The 27951-nt window shown below is 35.3% G+C and overlaps 2 long non-coding RNA genes across 2 annotated transcripts; one reads left to right on the plus strand and one right to left on the minus strand.

The window, feature by feature from the left end:
• The first annotated feature begins 1748 nt into the window (after positions 1-1748).
• Positions 1749-18389, plus strand: LOC119072227. Its single transcript, XR_005086817.1, has 3 exons — positions 1749-1761; positions 9699-9701; positions 18067-18389. It is a non-coding gene; the product is annotated as an uncharacterized LOC119072227 (long non-coding RNA).
• Positions 18390-18517: 128 nt separating this feature from the next.
• Positions 18518-26422, minus strand: LOC119072230. The gene is made up of 3 exons (XR_005086819.1): positions 26398-26422; positions 21396-21402; positions 18518-18530 (listed from the first exon to the last, which is right to left on the minus strand). It is a non-coding gene; the product is annotated as an uncharacterized LOC119072230 (long non-coding RNA).
• Between the last annotated feature and the right edge of the window lie 1529 nt (positions 26423-27951).

Consider the following 27951-nt stretch of genomic DNA (forward strand, 5'->3'; position numbering starts at 1 on the left):
CTCTGACTAATGCGGTCTTATATACCAAAACGCACGCTCAAACAATTGAAGTAAAAGACTCAAAATCAATCTTTCGATATTACTTTGGTCGAAAGAAGTAGTAGACCATATACTGTTAACATGCTTGCTGTGACAGGTTAAAACTTAAGTCAGATCATGCCTGCACGTTAGTAAGCAGGCGTGACGCAAGTACACACTACAAAAAACAAAAAAAAAATAAAAAATTACGGACTAAGGAACATATATACAGCAACTTTTTGACTTTTCCCCTTTGGACTCTTAAAGTATGACAATCGTATTCTGGGCGTCAATACGAGTTCAACGAGCATAAGGTTCAAAATTGGCCGAGATATTGCATTTCAAAATCTAGATTTTTGTATGGGAAAGGTCAGATTTGACCCATTCTGAAATGATGAATTTTACCAACCTTTTCTTGTTTGTTTGTTTGCTTGTGGAATCTATCTCGAGAACGGCGCCTACGATTTTGCTGAAATTTTGGGAGTAGTTTCTGGACATGATTCTAAGACTTTTGGCTGTCCTCATCATCTGCCATTTGTCACGAAATTTTTTTAATATAAAGTTTTAGTGTTAAAGTTAACTTTTTGCGTATCGGAGCCTTGAGCGTCACCCTTTCTGATATCAATACTTTTGTAAGTAAAGGACTTGCGTCACCCTTCCTCTTTTAAGAGGTTTTTGTCTGATATTTCTATTGTGTAAAAAAAATTGAACCATGTCATTGTTTGAGGGAGGAGACGACTGAGAAGCATGAAAATTGAAAATGTGTGCAAAGCTAAGGCAAGTGGAGTAACCGTTTTTATCTACCTAGGTGAAATAATAGCAGTGAAAAAGTGCTATTATTCCGCCGTCGGTAGATAAAATAGCGTATTCACCTCTGTCCAAATGTTTATTTAGACACTTGGGGTTATAACATTCGCCTTCGGCTCATGCAACAACTCCCCAAGTGTCTAAATAAACATGTGGACAGAGGTGAATAATCTACTATTACACAAAATATTGTCGATGTGCAAAATGAAGTCATGACAAAAAATTTTATCTGTAATCTTTCACAGACTCAAGCATAAATCGTCAGCTAAAATATTTCAACTGATCGATACAAAATCTTTTACTTCATTAGTTGATCATACATTTTCCTATAAGAGTACATTGGCCAGGGCTCATCGCTTATTTTTGTAGACGTTGTCGATAAAAGATGACATAGCCACTGCACATCCGTGAACAACGTGACATGCCTTATTTTGAGGTAACACTGTACCTACCTAGCGAATGTATTTACCGTTGATTTTGAAAAACCGGGAAACGGGAAAAACGGTAAATGAGAAAAAAAAATCCGCGAAATGAAGAGTACTTTCTGTACTCGTTCCCTATTGTTTTCTTTAATTTTTGACGGATGCCGTTCCATTTGGTTTCTTAAAGATGTAGTTTAAACGATCTTCTAAACTTCGAATTGTTTAGATTTTCTAAAGAACAGCCATTTCGGAATTGCAAAAGTAAGGTTAAGAACAAACGAGGAGTTTTGCGTTGCTCAGATCGACAATTATGCTGCATTTTCTTTTGTTTAGCCTGTAGTGAAAATTCGGTTACAATAGAAATTACACCATAATTACACCTTAGCAACATAAAATTAATCGTTTGCCTAAGGCTGACCTTGAGTTATTTATCATAATATATAAAATTTACGGTGAAAATGTTCAGAACGAGTTCAAATCAGATGTAATTAAATTCAACTAGAAGATATTCAAGGTATTATTGCAAAGGAAAAAGGAAAAAATCATTCAATTTTGAAGGTCGATGGGATGACAAAAAAATTTCCCGTAGACCAATTAACCGATTTTTAATTTCCCGGTTACATTCCCTTACTGTACTTTTTAAAGACTTTATCCAAGGTAACGGGTAACACACTAACACCTTGACAATCAAAAGCCGTGACGAACGATTGCAAAGAACAATTCAAGAGTCGGATTAAATTTGCACTTCCTGTTGGTCTATTAGCTCAAGAAAATTCAGAATAGTCGCCTTTGATAAAGGACAATTTCAAAGTCTGACGAAATTTTCATTTTTCCATTGTTTATCGATCAAATTTGCTTCAACCGTGCTTGAATTGAGTAAACCAAATGTTATGTTGTTCGTTTGCTGCGAATTCAGTATTCCTGCTTGGTATGAATGAGTTCCAGATTCCAATTTTTCGATTTTTGTGTTCCAAAGAACGAACGGATCAATGAGTGAATCGGCTGTGAATGGTTGTCTGTGATGATGAGTGAGTAAGTAGAGTTCTAGTGACTGTTTTTGCTGAATGTTTTGACTCTTGTCTTCGGGTTTTTTTGAAGTGGCATTACTCTCATGTCAAACCTTTCCATCAGAAGATGGGATTTGTCTACATATGTAAATTTTCAAATATTTGTTCAACCGAAAAACTGCTTTTATTCAAATTGAAGAAGTTTGGAGTTCATTCTGAGTTGTTGGCGTGGATTGCGTCTTATCTAAGCGGACGTACACAGTTCGTAAAGTTGTCTGGGTGGTCATCTATGACTTTTAATGTGACGTCTGGCGTTCCTCAAGGTAGCCATCTCGGCCCTCTTCTGTTCATATTGTTCATGAACGATGTCACGAAAGTTTTTTCTTCCTCTACTCATCTCTTGTATGCAGACGATTTGAAGATCTTCAAAGTGATCAAAACTGTACTTGATGCTACTGCTCTTCAGAGAGATTTGAACAGGTTCTTACGGTGGTGCGAAGTCAACCAGCTTTATTTAAACGTAAGAAAATGCAATGTGATGTCTTTCACTCGCAAAAGGTCAAAGATTGAATTCAATTACTCTATCAACGATACTGTGGTGACTCGCTTGAAACTGGTGAAAGACTTAGGAGTTCTCATGGATGAAAAACTGACCTTTGGTAAACACGTCGAATACGTAATCGCTAAGTCTTATTCGATGCTCGGTTTTGTCATCAGGACTTGTAAGGAGTTTAAGAATGTCAAAACCTTGAAGAGTTTATATTTCGCACATGTGCGTTCGTATCTGGAATATGCTTCGGTCGTTTGGCACCCGTATCAAGAAACTTTCATTGATAGGATTGAATCGATTCAGAAGAAGTTTTTGATGTTTGCACTCAGACGATCAGTGAGACGTGACGAGAACTATAAACTTCCACCTTACATTGACAGATGTTGCTCCATCGACATTGAACCGCTTGCTAGACGCAGGATAAATGCCTGTGCATTGTTTACTTTTGACCTTTTAAGTGGTGGTCTTGATTCATTTGAAATAACGAGAAGAATTACTCTAAATCCTCGTCCCACTCGAGCTGACGATCTACTCATTGTCGATGAACACAGGACTAAGTATGGTTACCATGAACCAATAAATAACATGTGCTTGGAATTTAACCGTTTCTCACAGCTTTGGTTTCAGGGTATGCCGCGGAACTCATTCAAAACGACTGTTAGAATGTTGAAGATTCCAATCAAATTGAATGGTAAGATCAAAATGTCATGACTGATTTCATTTCACTTGCAAATATGCTGGACCTATGGTTCTTTTTCTAATCGGTATCGATTAGGTTATTTAGGTCTCACGACTTTAAAAAGTGGTCTCACGACTTAACTCCGAGTCTTATCGACTTGTGCCGAATCGAGCCAGTCTAGTCGACTGGCTCCCACTAACCACTAACCGTTCATTTCCAGGTGGCTCAGAAAACGATCTATTGACGACTTTCTGGTTATTGGTCAAACGAGACGTGACTCACTCCTATGTGACGTTGGTGAATGTTTTTATTTATGTTTTTGTTCTATTTTTTTTCATTCAACTTGACATGTATAATCTTTTTCTGTTCTTTTATTGTAAAAGTAAAAATGCAAGTAGTCAGGGGGCGGATGCCATTGACGAAATAAATAAATAAATAAATTGTGTAAGAGGATAGCGGAAACAACTGAAGGTAGATAGTTAGTCCACTCTGACTTTTGGGCCGCCGCTAGTTCTTGAGGTCGAAACAGCCTTCTTTTCAATTCATTCACTAAACGTGAACCCTGGGAACGGGAAAAGCGTTGGCTTTGTTTGTGAACTTATTTTCTGTTTTAGTCTAATAGCCCTGCGCTGTGGGTGAGTTCTAGCGTTGCATTTAGTCCGTTGCCAAATCAAAACGTTAAAAAATAGCTAACGCCGACCCGTACGAAACACCTATTCGTATCAAAAGCCTTTAATGTGAAACTCTTCATTTCTCTTACTTCATTTTCTTCTCTGCTGAAAAACTATTCTTCCTTTTAAATCACTTACATTATCCACTCTTTGCCTTGTTATCATATACAATTATATTGCCTAGACAGCCCCGTACGTAGTCTTTCATAAATTCCTATTTAAACAGCTATATACCGCTATATTTAACTATATTTCACTATAAATAAACATTTCACAGAGGAATATGCTATTATATAGCTCTATATGCCTGTATATAGCTCAATATAGCTGTATATAGGTATATATAGATGTCCATATATGGAATCCCTGAAACCCCTCACACTTAACACATTATTTCCATGTTAACAGAAACTCTCTAAGCATCATTTTTCCCACTTTATATCACTTTTAATAAAATCCAATATGGCCGCCGGCAGCCATTTTGTTAGGAAACCGAAAATAGTACCGACGCTTTACATTCGTTAATACCTTTCAAACAAAAAAAAATCATGAAATTAGGTCAAAATTTACTCGAGATATTGACAAAATACTCCACGTTCACTGTACGGCCGAGTAGCCAGATAAGAGCTCACTCCAAGAGACCTAGCTCACGCTCCGGAGAACATAATTTCATAAACTTTTTTTCCCCTGATTGGTACGGTCAATACCTATCTAATAAAGCTAAATATGTTCAAATTTGGCCGACCTACAAGCAAAAACTGCTTGCCGCCCTGTGCCTGTTTCACACCAAGGGGTCTAACTCACAAGTCGGTCATCCGATTTCCATAAACTTTTTTTTTGTCGATCGGTATCTTTCATTCGATGTATCATTTACGAGTATAGCGTTTAAATGTCCGGAGTTATCTTCGAAAAACCGTAAAGCACTTATTGGGCCCCAGCTCAGGAGGGGTCGATCCAAAATCATTCATCTTCGAACTTAGCCTGTCTTTTGACATTACCAAACGGGGAAAAAAAAGAATTTTCAAAATCGGATGCGTTTTACTCAAGTTATCGTGCACACAATAGGTTTCCCCTTACTCAGGGAGTCCAATTCGACGTGTTACAAACGTATGCATAAACCTATAAGACCCCAGTACTTCGTACGGGTCTAAAAACTTGGTAATAAATGCCCTTTCAAATGATAGCTATGATGATCAGTATGCAGAACATTTTACTACTTTGTTTTTTAGTGAAACTTTTAAATAGTTCTGTAAGAATTGAACATATAGGTACGCTGTAACCCAGAATAAAATCCTCAATAAACGACATAGAGCCCAGTAGAGCTCTTGGTGCATTAAAGGGAAATATCGTGTTAAGTGTATTCTGTATATAAATGCTGCTACATTTCTACTCTCACAAAATTAAACTCACATTACGGAAAATAGTTTCTTTAAATGTGAGAAAAATGTCTTAATTATAAAGTTAAATGCCGGCTAACTACATTACATATCCGCTTACAGAGTCTTGAAATCACTAAACTAAGTAAACTTCATTTGCTGCAGAGCGAAAGGTATAGGTATAATGTGTCCTTAATCACGTTAACATACTTTCTTGAAATGTTATTCAACCGATTTTACAATTGGACGAACAGATATTATGCACTGTACTCCGCATTTGGTGAACTCTAAGAGTGAAGTGAAAATTTTGCCAACGGAAATTATTATTTCGTTTATTTTCGCAATATGCAGGTAGTTAAAAAGTACTTTTATCTGCTATGCTAGCGCGAAAAACAGATACATGAAGTAGACTTTATGTATCTGTTTTACATTGAGATAAAGTAGTAAAGTGATAAAGTGGAGATAAAAAGCCTTCGGCTCGGGTTATAAACTTTCCACTGGTCAAAATAAAAGTTTGGAAGCATATTGTACATAATGTACTATTAACATCTGACGTTAACAAACATGTCCTTGTTTTTTTTTTGACGGTAACCAATTATCGCTAATTTTTCTTGTTTACTCTGAACCTAAATGTTGTAGTTAGTCGGACTGTACGCCAATTGAAGGTCAGCTCCTTTTGTGATTGTCCCTTACCACTTACCTGGTTGGCCTAGCTTAATCTAGGATGCATAGTGATTGAAATACATCGCTCGCTGGGTATAGTGAAGTCGGAATCGGAGTCAGAGGTGCACACACCCTTTTATCTGCCGACATGAGTCGTCTATGTAAAAGAGTGAAGTAATAGATTTTGTGTCAGATTAGCATAGCTAATTTTTGGAATAAAATTCTTAAAAATTCGATAAAATTCTTTTCGCAATTCCGGTCCATAATCATCACCTTTCCATGCATCCATTTAATGTCGTTTTGAAGGTATTTATTTCACAGTGCGTTTTTGATTATTTTTTCGCACTTGGGCTTTTTCACATTTTTTTCGCACGCTACATAGCTCAGTACCTTTAAGAAAGACTAAATTTTATAAATAAAAACATTGCACAGACCAGGATTTGAACATCCAACACCAAAATTATCCAACACCAAAATTCTTCCAAACACCAAGCAACGACCATAGCCATTCGGCTACAGAGTCACACAATTATACAGAACGTATTGTTGAAGCGTACAAACTAATCATTGACTACTTGATTTTATTTAGCGCGTCTCTATACATCACATTGCAATGTGTATATAGAACAGGTTGCTTGATCGTTCAAATGAATTCATGTTTGCATGTGAATGTTTGGTAGAAATTTTGGTAATATTTTGCATTGGAAAGGTGATTATGGCCCGAAATTGCGAAAAACGTTGTATCTACCACGGTAGGTATGCCGGTATTTTTTCGCACACGACGTCTTGTCGACCTCGGCTTCGCCTCGGATCGACAATCGACATCTAGTGCGAAAAAATACCTTCATACCTACATTGGTACATAAATAACTATTAAAAAATCAAAATTTTATTTCAGGTTTCAAGAGTTTTGTGGAATTCTAATGAATTTTATTCCAAAAATTGTTCATGGATATAAGATAATATAAAAATGAAGTAACAGACCTGATGATTTTATCGCGATACATTTCCTAATGACTATAAAGTCAAAGATACTTTACGGCTCTAGGGTTAATCCATTACACAAATTTAAGGAAATTTTTAAGATTCTAATAACGTTCTAGTTAAATAGAAACGTGGCGAATATTCTTTTGATTTTTGAGCGCCGTCGCTTCAGCACAACGAAATATTTATGGTCCTAATTTACATTCTACCTTCCGTTTCCCCTCTTATAAATGCAACGGTAACTCTTTTCACAAAAGGCACATTTCACTGGATGGATATAAACTATCTTCAAAAGTCTTAGAAACTACTATATACTGTACAAGTACAGGTTTCATTCAAAAATAAAATGATTTCAAATCATCATTGTTCATTCAACATTGAAGAACACCATCAAGTGACTGTTATATATTGTAATGAGCTTGCGGTTTCAAAGGAGTGTTCCTTTAGAATGAAAATAAATTTTTTATTTCTTACGTTGGATTGTTCCTTTCTGCATATATTCGATGTTGTGCATACAAAGCGAAATGAGGTGTAATACAATTCTGAATATTTCAAAAACTCTGGTTCACAAAATCATTTGTTTGAGTCTTACTGATGGGAATTTTTTTCACGTTGCATTTTTGAGAAAATATCTCGTAACACATCGAAATATTCCAGAAAATGTTGAATAACATTTTGATTTCATATTTTTCTCTTTATTTTCAACGTTTTTTGTGTGCATGCAAAATGGAATGAATTCATTTTCTGCCATAATTTTCCGAATACTTTGCATACCCAGCCATATATAGCCCGTCATTATTATTATAACAAATTAAGATGGCTAAAAGTGCGTGGTAATAAATTTTGTGCCATAAATTCAGCACAAGCAAATGATGTATAAATTTAATAATTTAAAACATTTTAGCGAACAAAATGCAATAAAAGTAATGGTGATATTAGTTTAAAATGAAACAGAGCACATCAATCAACTTTAATTACACATTCGCTGAAAATTTGCATTTTATGTTAGCATAGTAATTCACGTTAAAATGTGTCAGGGAACGATATGTAATTTTTTTTTTAGTTTTCTGTTTTATATTTAAAACAAAAAATGTAATAAAATTGGCGTAAAATATGATTTTGGGTTGACAGGATATTAAGTGCAAATAAAGTTTGTTTTATGGTTGTGTCATTTTGTTGACCTGTTTGGATCAAAATTAATTGAAATGATTCGTCAAACGTGTTATATGGGACACTCAAACACTAATTATGTCGAGGACAATATTTTTTTTGAAAATAAAATTGTTTTTGCCATGCTTGAGATAACTGTAATAAAAAATCGATTTTAGAATAATCAGTTCGTAGAGTCAGTATATGAAGCAAAATTTAAATTTTTGCAAAAAATTGTTTTTTAGAGGATGGATTAGATTTGTCGCAATGGGAATCCGGAGACAAATATTTTCACTCCCAACATCTAGATAAATTAATGAAGTTAAAGGTAAGATTGAATTATTTCGTGTGTCATTCTGGTATTTCAGTCACTCCAGTCACTCACACCAAACGACTGACTTAGTCTTATGCTCAAATATTCTTCTTGGAATTGCGTTTTAGTTCTGATAAGTCATTGCATCTTCTTCTTCTTCTTCTTTTTCAGCCTGTTGCTATCTACTACTGGACGTAGGCCTTTCCAATTCTCTTCCATTCCGAACGATCCGTTGCCAATTGTTGCCAATTTGTGCCTGCAATTCTCTTTATACCATTATTCCGTCTCTCTGGTGGTCTACCTCCAAGTTGTGTCTTAGGTGGTCTCCAGTTCATGATCTTCTTGGTTTAACGTTCGTCCGTCCTTCTTGCAATATGTCCCGCCCATTTCCACTTTAAAGGTGCTATCTTTCCATGATTTTTGTTTGCATACCATCAATTAAAAATATTTGTAACGTTAATCGGACGACGATTTCTTACTTGTTCAACGTTAGTTGCCCAGAGTGGCAGAGTTCTATGAACAACAGGTTATGGGCCCAGATAACGCTTGTGTTTTTTTTATACGTAAAAGAACCGAGGTGAAAAACGGGAAAATTACCATTTTGAAGAGTTCATCAGGCCCGTAGCTACGGGGGGCTAGTGGGGGCTGAGCCCCCTCTGGAATTTCCAAAAAAACGTTTTTTTTTAATTTTTCCCATACAAAATTTTTTTTAACGTTGTTCAGCCCCCCCTGGGATGTCTGAGAAATGGTTTCTAGCTACGGGCCTGGAGTTCATGTAGCCTTGTCAACATGAAATTGGCAGATTTTGTTATGGTCTATTCAACATGCGATGTTATGACAATATGATGCTTATGCTTATGCTGAGAATATTATCGATCCTTGGCGAAGGAGACAATTGAGTAACGGAATGGCTTTTCCAATGTGGTAAAAGTGGAAAACGTTGTACACAACGGGTTGATAATCAATTTTTCCTCCATAGTTATGCTAGTGCCTATTTAGGGTTACTAGCTTGGTAACTAGCCCCTTTCTTTAAAATCTGCAATCTAAACCATCGGATAGGTTGTAATTTGCCGCTTGTTAAATTGAAGAGGAAATCTGTATCTTCAGCACGCAAAAGCTACAATTCAACTAGACGCCAGAGCTGTGGACTGCAATAAATTTAACAGTTTTTCCCTGATAAAATGAAATTACATGAAATTCAATTTGGTTTCGTAAATAAAACGGCAAAACCGAAATAAAAACTCATCCAAAACACACTTTTCCAATTATACAACGAGAGCGCAGAAAAAAGAACAATTCACAAGCTTAAATTAATACAAGAATTATTCAACCATAAAATGTAATGGGTTTCGACTGGATGTGTGTGCGTGTAACATGTCCAATGTTTCTCTACATTGCAGGCATTTGCATATTAAAATTTGTTATATTCCACAATATAATTGTCGAGATACCCAAAATACATGTTTTTGCTATAACAATAAACGAGGTGGGTGTAGAGGTGTGCGCCGATCTTAAAATAGTCGGCGGCGGTGCGCCGACTGGTAAGGGATCGGCGGCGGCGCGCCGGAAGAAATTTATAGTCGGCGGCGGTGCGCCGATCGGCGCGCCGATAAATTTACAAAAAATCTAAACTTTCGAAAATAATGCAAAAACATTTGAAAAAGCGTGCGCAATCATTTTTCCGAACACTGAAATCTTACTATCTTGTAATCTGAAGTATCAACCACTTATACAAGGGGAATCAACTGAGGCGTATCTCACCTTTTATATTGTGTACAATGCACAATCACCTATTATTTTGAAAACATCTAATTTAATGAATCCAAGAATGATTAATGAGTTTGCGTAAATGACATGTAAGCTATAAGTCAAATTATAATTTGGAAATTTTAAGTCACATCTTCATACCAGATGTTCTGCAGGCTTCTTATTTCCAACTTATAATTTATGTCATTTACGCAAACTCACTACTATTATCTTTCGATTTATGCAATAACCGTTCCCGTTGCCTTTAGTCCATCTTCGATGAAGGAGTGAGATCGTAGTAGAAGGTTTTCGCAAATAAGAGATTTAGATAAACTTAAATTTATAAGTAATAAGTGCATAGACTACGCCAAAATGATTTTTTTTCCCAAATTTTTTAAATAAAGCAGCTAAAAATTGAAAATAAAGATACCCGTGTCTCGTCTTTTTGACGAAAAAACTTGAAACCGGAAAGATTTTCCACTTTATAAATTCCTAAAACACGTGATTTGCGCCATTTTCCACCCAAATTCCACATAAGGTCTTAAGTTTGCCACTTTACAATTACAGTAGTTTTGACTGATTCACTGAATTTTGTTCTCCTTCTTCTTCCTCTTATATGCACAGAAAATAGAGTAACGTACCCAAGAGTTCACGTTAAGTGAGGATACAGAAAAGACAAATGCTGTTTCGACCTCGGGTATCGATGGCGGTCTCGGGCCAGCGTGATCTGACCATCCTCAGTAGTATCCATCGATACCCTTCCCAAGACAGCAACAAACTTTTTCTTTGGACTAGTATTTATATGGCGACCATATAAAAGACGAGCTATAGGTAGACCACCAGAGAGATGGACAAACGGAATTAAGAATATTGCAGGTACAAACTGGCAGCAAATGGCAATGGATAGCAGTGGATAGAAACAGGCTGAAAAAGAAGAAGAAGAAGTATTTAAAAATATGCATAAAACACTTGCCATCTACTGATAGAAATAGGATACGTTATAGAAAGCTACTTCGAAGATAACCCTATCGTAGCATCAGAAACAAAATCACCGTCGTACAGTGCAAGTAAGAAGAAAAACCCAAAGTTTCAACAAAAAAATTTTAACAAAAAACTCCTTTCTACGCATATAGAAACATAGCAGCATATAGAAACCTGACTTATAAATTAAGAGCGATAAACATTTGCTAAAACCTTGTACATGTACTCAGGCACACACTTTTGTATAGATTTTTCAATTTAAGTTTATATTTATTGTCGCCCATTAAAATTTCTGAAAGCACTAAACGTATAAAATTTCGGCGCGACGAAAATACAATCGGCGGCGGCGGCGGCGTGAGCTATTATTTTTCGGCGGCGGCGCGCCGAAAATTTAGCAAAAAATCGGCGGCGCGCCGGCGTAAAATCGGCGGTGCACACCTCTAGGTGGGTGTCGAAATTGTATGTGCATCTCGCTACATACATTATTCGAACCGAAATCCGAGGATTTAATTCGAATGGAAATTTATTTGAATTTAGTTGCATGTTATGACTTCCAACAGCGAATTTTCATTTTATTTAATTTTTTATTATTTTCGCTTAAATTTATCGTTACAAGAATAGCAATTCACTCATGAGATATTTCATGCGTGAATTACTCCGCATAGTATCGTAAAACGGAACGACTTAAAGTGAAATCACAAAACTGCAGCAACAAATTTGCAAATTCATTGACACACACTTTCTGTGCGCTGAAACTGTCCAATAAATAATTTCAAATATTCTCCAGCTCGACACCAATATCAAGAACATACAATTTCCAAAAGATATCAATAACACAAACGGATATTAATGTCGAAATGGTTGTTCTCGTTCTCCATATATTTATGAATAACCATGTTAACCCATAAATGCCATGAACAGAAATTTATGTACCATCGCAACCTTGAATGAATTTTCCACATTTAACAGGGGCAACCGAAATATCCTTTTTAGCGCACACACATCTACTACATATATATACACATAAAAAGCCATGCCATATTAAATTTTGAAATTGGAGGATAACGGAAAATATTGCTGCATGGCATTATGCCAAAAAGTGTACCAAAAACTTATATTATATTAAAGCTGAATCAGATAAATAGTCGAAATTCTATCATAGACAATGTGGAACGTATATGTGTGACGGGTACAGAGCGGAAGAAAGTTTTTTTTTTATTTTATTTTGTCGAGTACGACTAAAGTGGGCTGGTAATATATTGGAAAACTAGGGAAAAATGCTGAATATATATATAGAGAAACCCGGAATCAAGTTGAATTTCAATTATACTTGTTGGCCATAAACGATTTCAAATCGTTCAGAAAATGCAGACTTGTTTTTATTATGCAAATAGTGCTGTCGATATTAATTTAGTGCTCGATTCGAAAGGTAGTATTCAAATTGTTCGACCTGGAGACATAATTTCTGTTAGGCAACTGCCTAACAAAGACTTTTCAGAAACGTTTACTCATCTGGTATCGACAACGATGACAAAAATAAACGATGAGCTCTGACTGTGGCCTTATATAATCAACAAATGAAGTGAAAGATTAAGTACTGGGCGAAATACTTTAAACAAAATATGTAATAGATTTTAAAGACTTTTTGGATAATATTTTTCCATTTTTTCCAATTTTTTATAAGTTTTTAGCCCCGTACGAAGTACAAAGGGGCTTATAGGATTAAGATGCCGTGTGTAATTGATGGAATTCGAAGCAGACGGTAAGGGCAAAGTGTTTGCCTATGTTCATAGATGACGAATCCGCAATAAAAATTTGGGCCGTCTGTCCGTCTGTCCGTCACGTCGATATCTTGAGTAAATCAAATCCGATTTCAAAAATTTTTTAGTCGAAATAGTGAGGCTAAGTTCGAAGATGGGCATATTCGGGTCGGCCCTTCGTGAGTTAGGGCCACCTAAGTGATTTAAGGTCTTTTGGTGATATTTATGGCAAAATAAACGATGGAAATGTAAATGACACGGCAAATTATAGGTATTGTCAATACCAATCCAGGATTTTTTTTTTTTTTTAAATCGGGTGAGTGGACCGTGAGTTAGGGCCTTAGAAGTGAAAAGCTACTAGGGCCCTATGTGTATTTTACATAGAACTCGAGTAAATTTCATTCTTTTTTCGTAATTTTTGTGTCATTTGGAAGGTAATCAAAGGCCGAATAGAATGTTGTTGAAAACAAAAAAATTGGGTCCTTGGACTAAGGCCACTACTAGGGCCCTATGTGTATTTTATACATATAACTCGAGCAAATTTCATCCGTTTTTCGTAATGTTTGTTCCATTTGGAAGGTAATCAAAGGCCGAATAGAATGTAGTTGAAAAAGAAAAAAAAATTGGATCCTCGGACTGAGGCCGGTACTAGGCCCTATGTGTATTTATACTCAATAAATTAAAATTTTAGGGCTATTTGCAATTTTTGTTTTATTTGAAAGGAACGTCGTACGGGGCTTCGTAATTGCGCTATGCGCAATTTCTAAGATGTACACATTACATAATAATTTTACTTTAACTACATTAACCGGCGCAATAGGCTTACGGTCAAAGTAGGGTGACAGACGCACTAGGGTCACGTACGCAATAGATATGTACGGGGCTCAGTCGCAGCAAACGCTCCGACTGTTCTGAGGGCTCGTTTCCCCAAAAATTTCCGTATTTGGCCGATTTTTTTAGAAGATGCAGGAAAAAATGGTTCCTGGATTTTACTCGACAAAGTGTACGTCTGGGAGTGGAGATGGGAAATCTAATCTAATCTAACATTACGAAACAGTACCGATAGAACGTTCTATAATCTTAATATTTTACATTACGACCTCAGAAAATACTCTTTTTATCGATTTTTGACGTAGCAGAACATTCACAAACTTCCTAAGCTAGAGAGGAGGCAAGAGGACAAAATGCGATCAGGGGAAAGATGTCTAACCAGTAGATTCACAGGACTGTCAATGATTGACGTTGTTGGCAAGTCGGTCTTTTGTCACTTCAGACGAACAACATTTTCATGGACAATGTGATCGTGAAAGCGAAGTTCAAGACCGGATCCGTCATGCCGTGAATACAGCGCATACTGCGAGTTATTCACTTCATATTATACTCTTGGACAAGACTAATAATACTAATGGGCAAGTGAGGCTTCATCTAAAACGTACCAACGAAATTTCTTCTTCTTTTTCAGCCTGTTTCTATCCACTGCTGGACGTAGGCCTCCCCAATTCTCTTCCATTCCGAACGATCCGTTGCCACTTGTTGCCAATTTGCGCCTGTAATTCTTTTTATACCATTATTCCATCTATTTGGTGGTCTACCTCTAGGTCTTGTTTTAGGTGGTCTCCAGTTCATGATTTTTTTGTGGTCCAACGTTCGTCCGTCCTTCTTGCAATATGTCCCGCCCAGCTCCACTTTAAAGATGCTATTCTTTCCATGACATCAACGACTTTTGTTTGTTGTCGAATCCATTGATTTGTCATTCTATCTCTGAGCGTAATTCCAAGCATACTCCGTTCCATGGCTCTTTGTGCCACTCTTACTTTATTTTCGGAAGCTTTTGTTATCGTTATCGTTTCCGCTCCATATGTGAGCACAGGAAGGACACACGTATCGAACACTTTACATTCCAGAATATTGTTCACTTTGCTTTTGAAAATTAACCTGAGTTAATCGAACGCTGCCCATGCAAGACCAATTCTACGTTTTATTTCTGCAGTTTGGTTGTCCAGACCCAACTTCAATTTGTGACCTAGGTACACGTAACTGTCGACTCGTTCAATGACAGTATCACCAATTTTAATGTCTCGGTCATCGTCAATGTTTGTCATAATTTTTGTTTTCGACAGATTCATCTTGAGATCGACTTTGTTTGACTCCTCTTTCAACTGTTGTAACATAATCCTGATGGCAGCTGATCTAGATCAGGCGCAAATTATGTTACAACGAAATTTGTTGACAAATAATTTGTTTTTCAGTTTTTGGAGCTAAGAAGACAGTAACTGCAAGACAAATTGACGAAAACTTTCTGATTATTGTGCAAAGAACTTGTATTTTTAGGTCACATAATTTTAAATTCAAGAATTATCGACTTGCTTAGCGTAATATTACGTAAATTACGCAATATTACTGAAACTTCAAATTGTCAATGCTACCGAACCTTATGGGTAATATTAGCGACCCATCTCTTGTAGGAGTTACGTTACTTCATTCTGCTAAATTTTGTTGAGTAAACTACCTTACGTTTCGAACTACTTCTAATGTCACTCGAACCTTGTTCCATGGCCTAATACTTTTCACAAATGTTTACACAATTTTTGTGAAACATTTATGAGACTTTGTCAAACATTAGGCCCTAACAAGTAGATAACCAAATTTGCGGAATGTACCATAACTTTCAATCTTTTCAAAAAGAATTCATCTAATCTCTCTGGTCATAGTGGCTGGATGACTAAGCTTTCACAACCTACGATGAGATTATACTTAAACAGTAAACTTTAACTCGTGTGGACAACAACGCAAAGATAGGAATGAACTGGATGCCTTTAAGACAGTACTACAAGTTTACAAAAACACGTATGAAAGTCCATCAGATACCTCAAACTTGGATATTTTCCATTTCGATGTATCACAAACTTTATAACTTAACAAAATGGAACGTAGGTCTAGCAATCACAGACCACTTTTGACCCGAAACATTTTCCAATTAAACAGAATTCCCTTCTCCGATTGTCTACATAATGCATAGTCGCAATGAAGTGCTAAGATCTTGAATTTGTAAGATGTTACCACATAACTATTTGGAGAAACTATTACAATTTCGTAGTTTCGAAAAGAAAATAATTGTACGGACAGGATATCGGTGTATACAGTATAGATACCACGTATCCATACACACATAACCGTACAACAACTTTAAAATAGCGAAATGAGCTTTGAACTCATAAAAGTTATAAGTTTGCATTATGGTTTCAATGCAATTATTATGCACTCAATGAACATACATTGCAACTTCGGCCAGCATACATTGTTCAGTTTTCCCGACCGACGAAACTTTTCAATTGTCTGGTCAACATTCCTCCACTCGGAGTGTGCGTGTGTGCTCTGATTTGGTATTATACCATACCAGCTAGATGTTTGTTATAACATCGACTTTTATATGCACACAAATTCTATTCGAAATTGTTGAAAAATTTCACTTTGTTGCCGTGACCGAAGATAATATGATGAAGCTATTTCATATTCTACGAAAAGAATATGAAAAAAAAGAACTGGCAAGCGAAACTATTTTGCAATGAATTTTAATGAACAAAAAACTAGATTCATTAACTTATCTCCGGCAGACTAATCGGAACAGATTGCTTTTCTCTCTGTGCACGTATATATGTATGTATATCATTCACAGGTACATATACACCAGGTACATTGAGTGAATTATAAATTATGTGTAATTATGTAGCGCGCTGACAAAAATCGTTTATGAGAAAAACGTAAATCTATTCGATTCGTGTAAGATTGTACAAAAATTTTAAAATTACCCGACGAACATCTATTCAAAACAATCTGCAAACTAGCTGCAAAGCTTAGCGAAATGTAAAATTCTTCTCAACGACAGAACAAATTTACATTTTCCTAACACAAAAGAAGAAATATAATTTTCCATAATTTCAGTTGTCAAGAATTTCGCAAAATACAATTTAAAACTCTGGTGTTGCACTGCATTTTAACATTACATTCGGAGGACGACTTTGTTGGTTGCATAATATATTTCATTACAGCTACAGCACACAATATAATCTACATGAAGCTTCTAGTCTGGAGTATGGGTGAAAATTTTCAGTTCGAAAACTGAATGAAAAGTTTCGGATTTTTGGTGGAATTTTGACTGTGTATGGAAGTTAGTTTGTAATATGCGTGCGAAACTGAAATAAATAAATTTTTGCATTACTTTTTCCCTCCCACTATTTCTCCATTTTCACATTACACATTATCATATTAGCAGATGTCTGGCATGTGGCTGAACTATCATGGTGCATCGCACAAGAAATATTTTGCTTTTGTTTAGTCATATGCTCGTTAAGATAATATTCATGTTACGAAAACAAAACTGTGTGTCTCATTTTCCAGCAATGCCATTTGCATAAATACATGACTGAGCTATGATGTGGATGTGATGATACGGATATGGTTTTTGGCGAAACATCATGCATACCAGAGGAACAATTAAGCTGGGAAAATTGTGTGCATCTTTCTTTGAACGTAGACGAGCCAATTGATAAATCCAGTTGAGTCGAACTGAGGAGACATTTAACATTTTACCAGTTAACAGATTATTTGAATTCAGGTTTCCACTCGAGATGTCCCTAGTAGGGACTCCCTACACAAATCGATTCAAAATCAAATATCTTCTGACGATCGAGCTATGGTACAATGTGGTGCTATGGTGCAATGTGGTGCTATGGTGCAATGTGGTGCTATGGTGCAATGTGGTGCTATGGTGAAATGTGGTGCTATGGTGCAATGTGGTGCTCTGGTGTAATAATAATTGTAAAAGCACATCCATTATCGACATCGACCAAAAGAACAAACAATTAGAACATTAATTTCACCTTCAACGAAGGCTGGTGAAGTACAAGATTTTCCACCAAAGATTTGAGATTTGAGAAAAGTAATAGGCAAAGGTTTGCACATATGTTTGAATGTGAACAAATGAAAGTTTTTTCAAACCTTCATAAGCAACACATATGCGACTAAGGTTGATTCTTCTATAGATACGAAGTACAATGTATCTACATTTGTTGAATTTTCAACCACCAGACGACTAAGTCATCAATTATGTGTGGTTGAATCGAATGCTAAGCATTCAGCACATCAACAACGAATCCGTGCCATCATACAGGCATATGTCGAATCGAACATAAACATTCGACCACTATTTCGAACTGAGAGAAAATTTAAATACGTCTTTCGACGTTTTGCATTAATATGCAGTTCAAATATACCATTTCTCATCAGGCCATCGCAATAGTGGTACTCGATACAATGCTCTAAGAACACTATACCGATTTGCGCACGAACAAGTCTAGCGAACCATAGTCGAAATGAAATTCCAACTCATCACCAAATTTGCTAACTCGTGGCCAGTCAGTGATTTCTTTACCAAAACCCACCACTTGAGCGGAACTAAGCAAAGAACAAATGAAAGTTTTTTCAAACCTTCATAAGCCACATATAAGTAATAGATTTATAGACTATACAGCGATATATATTGCTCATACTCCTAAATATTTATTATCCAACTCATTTGTTAGAGAGATTCGCTTAAATCGCACCTCAAGCACCCCGATATAATACAAGCTTGCGCTTTTGGGACGGAACGAAATGCCCAAAGGGACAAGAATATTTCAAGCTCGAGAAGTTGATGAATTGACTCATCTTCTCACTGATGAGGATCCACTAATGTGAACTAAAGTCTATTTGTCAATGACCCAATAAAGGAGTGTTCATGATTTTAATTTCTTGAAATCTGCTGGAAAAATGATCAATTTCGACGAGCAATGCTTATCTACAAATTGTGTGATGCATTTACTGTACGCTTTCGAATTCAGTCCAAGGCTGATTATTGTGAATTACGATTACGAAAATTCGGAAAATTTCAACAAAGAAAATCCGAATTTTTTTCAGAATTATTTGCAATTTCTCAGAATTTTCCGAATTAAAATTCCCAATAATCAGGATGACGCGAATGTTTATCCCTTTCAGGTGTGAGTATTATTGAAACAAAATCATTTTCAAATCGAAACTAACTTCGAAATCAGCTGTGTAACGGATATTTACCTCAAAAACTAGCGCGAAAAGATAATATTCTTCTGTGAGTTTTCCTCTGTTTATTCACGTTTCCTTACAAGACATTCTTGTGTAAAATAATATTTTGTTCGTGTTTAATTTCCAACAGCTAAATAAATGGTTTGTTTTTATAAATCCGACGAAAAAATATCAAATTTCGTTGTCATATGTGAAGTGCCGCAACAAATAGTCGTACACATTGTATGTATACCAGTTTCGAATCGTGTGTAAAGGTTAAGGAAAACCGAACAAATTGGGACATTAAAAAAATATTTTTACGAGCAACAATATTTTGTAGCCTGCCCATAACAATAATTTCGAGAAAATATATTTCTTCAAATTTCGGGTAAAATCAGTTTATGGGACGACGTAAAATGTAGAACATTTACGGAATATAATAACGAAGTGTGCAGATGTTATGGAGTTATTATATAAATAATGTCGCCCCCATATTTTCAATCTTTAACAAATTTAATGATGTTAACAAATGCGGATATTTTTAACTTCCAAGTCAGCCGTATTCACTCAAATTAACTCAAAGAAATTAATCGTTTTACAAGAAAACTAATACAGGACGCTGTGACTCCCTTCAATAATTTTTTTCTTCTTCGAATATTCTTCTCAACGCACACCTGTATTGTCATCCCATTTTAGCTGCTCTATTCCAAAATATTAAAGATCCCATCAATCTCCCCCTCATCAATCTTCCTGTTTTAATGAACGGTGCTCACTGTTAATATGTTGATGGCTTTTGTGTTCAATAAATCCCAATAAATAAATAAATCTCTTGCGAATTGATTGTTGTGTATACGCGGTGTCCGTTATCGTAAATATGACTTTTAACATTTTGACAATCGAAAATGTATTGATTATTGTGTCAGCCTCATCAGTCCATTAGAAAGGTCATGGATTTAATGATTTTGTTTCATGTGATCAATCCCGTTCCCAATGATTTGTTTTGTGTATAAATGAATAATGAAAGAGACTGAAAGGGAGTTTGGATAAATACCGTACCTAATATCCTCAACATATTCATGACATTTTCTGTTTTTCCCAACTCCTGAAACCGATGATTGTACTTCGGAGCTTTATTACTTTTGTGTACCTTCACACAATGAGTCACGGATCACGGATGTGAATTGGATGTGATGTGTGTGTGTGTATAAATGAATGAATGAATATTTTAGGTGAAACTTATTTCCATAAAATGGTTAAATCAATCTTCCGAAATTTCAATTTCATGAAAATTTTAACATTCAAAATGTTAACGTAAACTCGTAGACACACATACACTACACAGCCACGCACACACTATACACCGGAACCGAGAGATTTTCAAATAATCCACAAAAAATTGATGATGAATATGGAGATCTGTAGTCTCATTCCGAGAAATTTTTATAAACGATCCGTTTTTGTGAAACGCAAAGAAAATATTTTTTAATGGGGATTTCGGTTCGGATTTGATGTTTTGATATTATAATGATGAGCGAAATCGTTGAGTAGAAATTTTGAAGAAGAAAAAAGAGACGAAGAAATAAGATAAATGTGTGGCACACGTTACACCTCTTTTTTTTCTTCCGTAAAGCCAAGAAAACTTAATAAAAATTTCAATTTTATTTTTTGGAACCAAACTCCATTCACTCTAAAACCGGTAAATATGAGAAAACAAAACAACAAACCGATGCAGTTTTTCCTCTAATATTTTTAGTCCTGCACGAGACTTGCAGGGCTATTAGATTTATTGTGTTCTTTTAAGCATTGCCTATCACAGGCAACAATAAAATCGCTGGTTACAATAACAAAATCTATTACCTCATCCGATCAAAACATATTCAATACACTGACCGAAAATCTTTAACTTCATTGGTAAAATTACAGGCATTTTGTTATATAAAACTAACTTCACAGGCTTCATTACGTATTAATGGCGTTTCATTCAGTAACAGAAGAAATAGTCTTCTTTTATTTCTTACGACGATCACAAGAATACAAGAATTGCGATATAATTTATGGAAAAAATTGTCCTTCACTTTATCAAATGTATGAGAAGTAACTGACAAAAATCAAAACACAATTTATGATATTCTTCTCAGTGGATCGAGGTCCACTAATTTTGGTAGACAGAATAATAAGCGGTTGTTTTACTTACAGATTACCTCATGATAGAACTACGATAGGTCGAACAGCTTCTTCAAAACTTTGAAGTATTTATTACAGTCAACGTCAGAGAAATTTAGGCCTAAATTTGCCTCAGCTGATACACCCACGCCAGCAAAACTACTGCGTCTTTATACAGGTGAAATCTTAGAGTAATTATACCTAGAGAGGTATTTCGTACGATAAAATGTGGTCCCGACATCAGTTTGTATAAGATTCACATTTCGTACAATTTTACGTAGAGCTTTTACTAACACATGTAGGTGTTGACTATTTTGATAGTTGTCAGTTTTGTATCTTCTAAATCGCGTACCTCTATTTTGAAATTTTGTTTGAAATCATTCGCAATAATAATAATTAAATATGGTGCAAATGTGATTCATTACGGGATGCCAAAGTAAAGGAGTCAAAGGAAATGCCTGTTCATTTTTCCGGTAATTTTATGCGCTTAATAAAAAATTGCGCGAGTTGCATCTGTTTGTTGATTTGTAGTTTTCCTTCAAGAGACCGATTACCCAACTAATTTGTTGCATAAAACAACATAGGTCAATTTCTATTATTTTCGTTGTGTTAAACCTGTTAAACACAATGTGTTTGTTGATATCAGTTCATATCAGTGGTATGTAAAAGGTTCACATTTTAAAAAGAATCCTTCTCGCAGGCACATTTAAATTTTTTTCGCTAATTTGCCCACCAATTTAGTAGGGAAAAACCCACACTATCAAATATTACGTATTTCATGTCGGGACCACAAATTTTACGTAATTCTGTTCGTAATTTCCTCTCTAGGTATAATTACTCTAAGGGTGAAATAGTTACAGGTACGTGCGTCGTTGTAGTAAAACCGTATAAAGACATAGGAACAGTTTTGTTTAAGTATGAGTGGACCAGCTGAAAAACAGCTGGTGTGCCCAAATTTACCTGATAGTTCCTGTATCGCACTCTACAAAATTTGTGTTCACAACCTATTCTACTACTACAAAAAGTAATTGAGTGTGTCCGTCTAGGTACAAAATTCCCGTGCGGGGACTCACTGTTTACTAAACCGGTTTGGTGGTGAGACAAAAATATTTTTTAAATATTTTTGTGGAAATAAAAATTGTACACACACTCCGAAAAAAAGCACATCCAGCCAGCTTGTATGTGTACACATTTGTGCAAAAATGTATTTCGTCTTTACGGGATTTCATATATTTTATCGTAGAGTAAGCAATTTTGAATATTCCGCTACGTTCAGTTCGCATAACCAGCATATGGTGGGATTTTTTTTTGTTATTATTGGTTTTCCATAATGCATATAATATGATGTATTTTTGCGGATGGTAATGTATTTATGCTATGGATTAGATGTGTATGAGAAACTCCGCTCTCCTTTCTCTAACTATAATCTATTTCGGGTTTATGCTTATTTATTCGCAAAAGCAAAACCATGAATTTCTTTTTCCATATTAGCTTTTTCGCTCGAACGATGTTTATAAAAGTGGGAAGAAGTACACTTGGCAATAACTTCGGAAATGGGTTTGTGTATTATACATATACATAGTGAGAGGAATTGTGTACACTGCACACTATCAAAGTGGTTTTAATTTATTTACGGAGTCGAACGATTGGAAGTACAATCGGAATTTCCTTTCTACGCTAGAGAATTGTGTACTGAAGATATATTTTTATCTGCAGTCTATAAAATGATTTTACGCTTAGCTCCGTTACTCTTTGTAGTCAAATTACCATGGGGATGGATCGGATGGATTTGGCAACTACCAAGAAAACATTTCTTTAAAATGAAAAGTGTTTTTTTTTCGTTTTGAAGAATTTAATTAAAGCTTTCGTCGGAAAAGTTCATGCTGATGCAACTCTAAACAGATTTCTCATTTGGTTATTTATACATATTTTTGGACCCCTTACTTCACTCAATATCATTTACGCTACACGTGAACACGTCAACTAATTTCAACTAACAAAATCCATATTTCCAAGTGAATTTCATGCTTCAATTTAACATCCCGCAAACACTTCAGAGCGTTAAATAAACAATTCAACACTCTGTGCAGGGAAGCATTTATATCCACAAATATTTCCAGGGATGAAAAATTAAATTGTTGAGAGAGCGTTGACTGATGTAATGGGATTGCTGTATGAGGGTGACAAACTCCGACCGAAAAAAGAAATGAGACATGGATGCATCTCTGCTGCTGGTGTGAATCTTCCGTTCGAAAATAATCATAAATTTACTGTAGCTCGAACGTGATTTTGAATAAATTCCGAAATATTTTATTCAATGACTTCGTAATTAAAATGTCATCAGACGCTAAATGCATGTGTACATGCTACACCAGTTTCACGATGATGGGAGACAAGAGCTCTTCAGATTCTTTTTATGAATTTTAAATTCTATGAAGGATTTCCATGAAGATTCGGTACTTTATGACATGACTAAGTTTGATGACTTTTAATTAAAATAAAGTCCTCGGAGATGATGCTAATAAAATGTTGAATAGGATAACAGCGAAATGTACTGGAAGTTAAATTTAGAAAGAAAAATAGCAACATGCAACGCAGCTCATTCAAATTTCAGGTCACAGACGAATGGAGAATTGGGTTACATTTTGTCTGTTTTTAGCACTTTTCGAAGAATAGGGAACATTGCTCGAAATTGGACTCGACAAACTTTGTGTCACGCTTCCTGGAATATTTTACCAACTATATCGAACCAAACGATGTGAGGAACTTTTGGTCAAATAAAGGGTAAAATGAATGTACAAAACGTTTACGCTGAACGTTTCTGCACTAACATTTCTCCAATGTTTTTCATAGAGTCGATACTACCAAAATACATAAATATTTACTCTTGTGTGCTTGTACTCGAACATTGTACATGGTTTCCGAGTCTAGACACTAAATTTGCATGTGTTAACCTCTTGTTGGAACTAACAGGCAATTTTCCTGTATACATTCCCCGTGTAATAAACTTTCCGAAACCCGACTTTCGATTGTGTTTCTCGGGAAAACAAATAAAAATTAATTTTTAACTTTTATCGTACAACATCAAGGCGACGACGACGACACGTCTCTCCGCAAAATATATATCGAGTCTTCGCACACTTAAAACTAAAATTCCTTTTGAAAAGTGTGCTCCTCAATTCGAAAGTGTATGTCTTAAAATTTTAGTTTCGGTTATATACGACTACCATCCGCATCAAACAACGACAATGAATATTTTATAATATTATACGTATATAAAATGCTGGATGGAGCCGAGGTACAAATTCATGGTGGAAAGAGTATGCACGTCGCATAATTTGTTGAGAAAATCCATTAAAATTCTCACGTAGAGGATAGGGATTTTTTTAAAAAACAGATCGACAGAATAGCATAATACACATATATTCACCTCCTGGCACCCAGCTTCCTGCAATATTTAGTTTTAGGAATAGAGTTTTTAATTGATTTAGCGTTTCTTCTAGCGAATATCATATAGATCTATATAGTATGACATCGTACATATACACCGCCGTGTACATAGCTACGACTCCAATATTAATTTCTTTAAAATGTTGCACACGTAATTCTTTAATGATAAAATTATTAAACTTTGACGGTGAGTAATATGTTGATTATTTTCATGTAATATCCGTTGGTATCTCTCCCGGTTCTCTTCGAACATTATTGTAATTCCAGAGTGCAGCATACAAATGACAGTGTTAAAGTACTGTCACACAATCAATTTATAGTTAGAATTTTATTATAAAACTTTATTATACGTTGATGGTAAATAATTGGCGCCTTGCAGGTCGTTTGGGAAATTTGTGTCGTATACGTGAGTTGTGGTTTGGTGTGTGAACGAAGACAAACAAGCACAAACCAATTTGAGTAAGTGAAATAAAGTGTACAAGACGAGTCGAAGAAAAAATGTTTTGTGGAGAGACGATCACACATGACTACATAATCACACTGCTAAATGTTTGCCTATAAAACCAATAATCCGATTCGTATTCCATTTATAAAATTTTGATGTTAAATCCATTTGTGATAATAGCTGGACGGACACACTTTTCAACAATTAAATACAAAATGGGATAATGTGAGCATAGAGCCCCCGAATGTATATCTTTCTGTTTATATTCCTGGAAATGATGTACATATTTTCAGTAAAGCTGAAGGAAAATCGTGCATGCCATTTTATATGGCAATTTCCTATTTCCAGACATTAATAACCATCATACCCACCATATAAGTAAATACAAAAATGTGTTTTCCATTCACATTTCGTTGCATTTTAGTAGTCACGTTTAAACACCATTATGAACTGGAAGATATGAAGGCAAGCAATGTCAATTTGTTCTAAATCCCTGGAGATTAGTTAAGATGTCTGGCAGGGATTTTATTATCGTATCACTGAAAGATGTTACTTTGAGATCCGCTCGGAGAGACGTCTTACATTCTACTTTCTATATAGAATGTGTATACGCGACGTTTGCATGTTTAATGTATCGTTCTTTTTCGATTTCGGCAGGGGTGGGCTGGGACATCAAAACTCTGACATTTGTTGTTATGCTTGATGCGAAGACATAGGTAGTAATTTCAATGTCAATTATTCCTGGAGATATACTTTATTCATCAAACATTTATTGGTACACAAGTTCCATATTGTATATGAGTGGGACGATAGCATTTATGTGAAGAAATACAAAGATTGGGGAGTAATTGGTAGATATACTTTCAGAAATAAGAGGCTTTTCCAATGATGCTGGGTGTTATAGCAGTGAATATAAATAATAAAAAAGAAATGGCATTACATCGATTATGGATGTAATTCTAATTTTAGTAAGGTGTAAGAGACCCTTATCTCTCACAGAAGTCAATCATACAGCCGGTATTGCTATAAAATCTATTCCTTTTTTGATCTAAGTATTTTCAGTTTACTAACTAGCAAAACCGTAAAAATGCTTAATACAGAACGGGATACAGAATTCTGACAAACTTTAAAAAATTACTAAAGAAACTTACCACTTAAATGTCCATTTTTGATCTACATTTTGATTCATTTGGCCAAAAATGTGCCATCACGGCTTCACGGTTGAAAATCGATTTTAAGATTTAAATGATAAGAACATTTGATAATTTTAAGAACTTCTAAGAATCAATTTTCAGAAAATCTTGAAATTTAAAACTCTCAAGAATTTTTAAGAATTTCATAAATTCATTTCTGAAAATTCCACTATTAATTTCATCCGGAATATAAAAAACGATTAAGAGTTTCCATCCATTAAGTTTTTTAAACAGAATAAATATCTTTAGATTAACGAGATTACCTACCCGAAGGCTGAACATCTCGTCCTGTCTAAGTTTTTTAAACAACCAATTCACGGTTTCACGTGACGTTCAAAAGGTGAAATCGTCAATAATTCCATAGAAATTTCAGATCAGCTGATAAAAATGGCTGCCGCCATTTTGTCTGTTGGCTTCAGTTTCAATTATTTTTATTTGTTTTGTGTGAACTACTAAATAAAATTAGCAAAAGTGAAACCATTAAAGCAACAAAATCAATGGCAGGAATCTGTGAAGTGAGCATCTGTATTATGAAAATTGATGTGTGACGAGAAATTTGTGCAATTTATGGAAAAATTCGGTTATAATATTCACAATATGGTGACACTTTTAGAACTTATGAACTGAAAATTTCGATAATGTTTCATTTGTGCACGGCTAATTTCTCATTTATTCACGTCGAACTTCGATAATTTTACATTTATTCCCTGAAAATTGGCAGATCCTTGACAGTGTACTAGATCTGAGGTTTGTTTGTGGGGAATATGAATATTTGAGGGTGTCATGGCGTTTTGATGTTTCAGTTCGATTTTTTGAATTAGTTTTTAATTGTGATTATGACATTACAGTAGATAAAACCTTGTTCCTAAAACGGTAGTAAATGGGGGTTTTGCGCACACGATGTGTTGCCGAACTCGCTTCGCTCGTATCGGCAATCTCACATCTTGTGCGCAAAACACTCCCATTTACAACCTTATTATGAAAATAGCTATTTAAAAGATGGAAAAACAATAAACCGAATTACTTTTTCAAAAATCAGAAACCATTATTGCACTTAAAAACGCGTAAATTAAGTGTTTAAATAAACCATAAGCCTTCTTGTGTTGTACTCTAAGAGATATCACTGCAACTTTTAAATCCTTTTTTTCGGTTTTGTGCTATGAAAAAGGAGTGATTCCTCTTAAACCGACTGTTTTTCAGATATTACATGATTTTATTTATTTGCTTATCATTTATTGTGCCCTTGCATAACAGACATAAGAAACCATTCTGATATTACATCATCTGTCATCATCATCAACAACGCCGAAAAAAATAAGCGATGAAATGTGGCTAGTGCCTCCTTATATAGCGAAACGTATGATGAAACTAATGAGGTGCAAGATTTTGCATCAAAGACTAGACGGCATACTTCAAAAGAATGAAGTAGCAGATTTATTGACTATGTATGAGAATGGGAAGAAAAATCTTTGTACGTAAAATTGAAATTCGATTTTTGT

This window comes from Bradysia coprophila (assembly GCF_014529535.1).
Source record: "Bradysia coprophila strain Holo2 chromosome IV unlocalized genomic scaffold, BU_Bcop_v1 contig_81, whole genome shotgun sequence".
Classification (NCBI taxonomy): Eukaryota; Metazoa; Arthropoda; class Insecta; order Diptera; family Sciaridae; genus Bradysia; species Bradysia coprophila.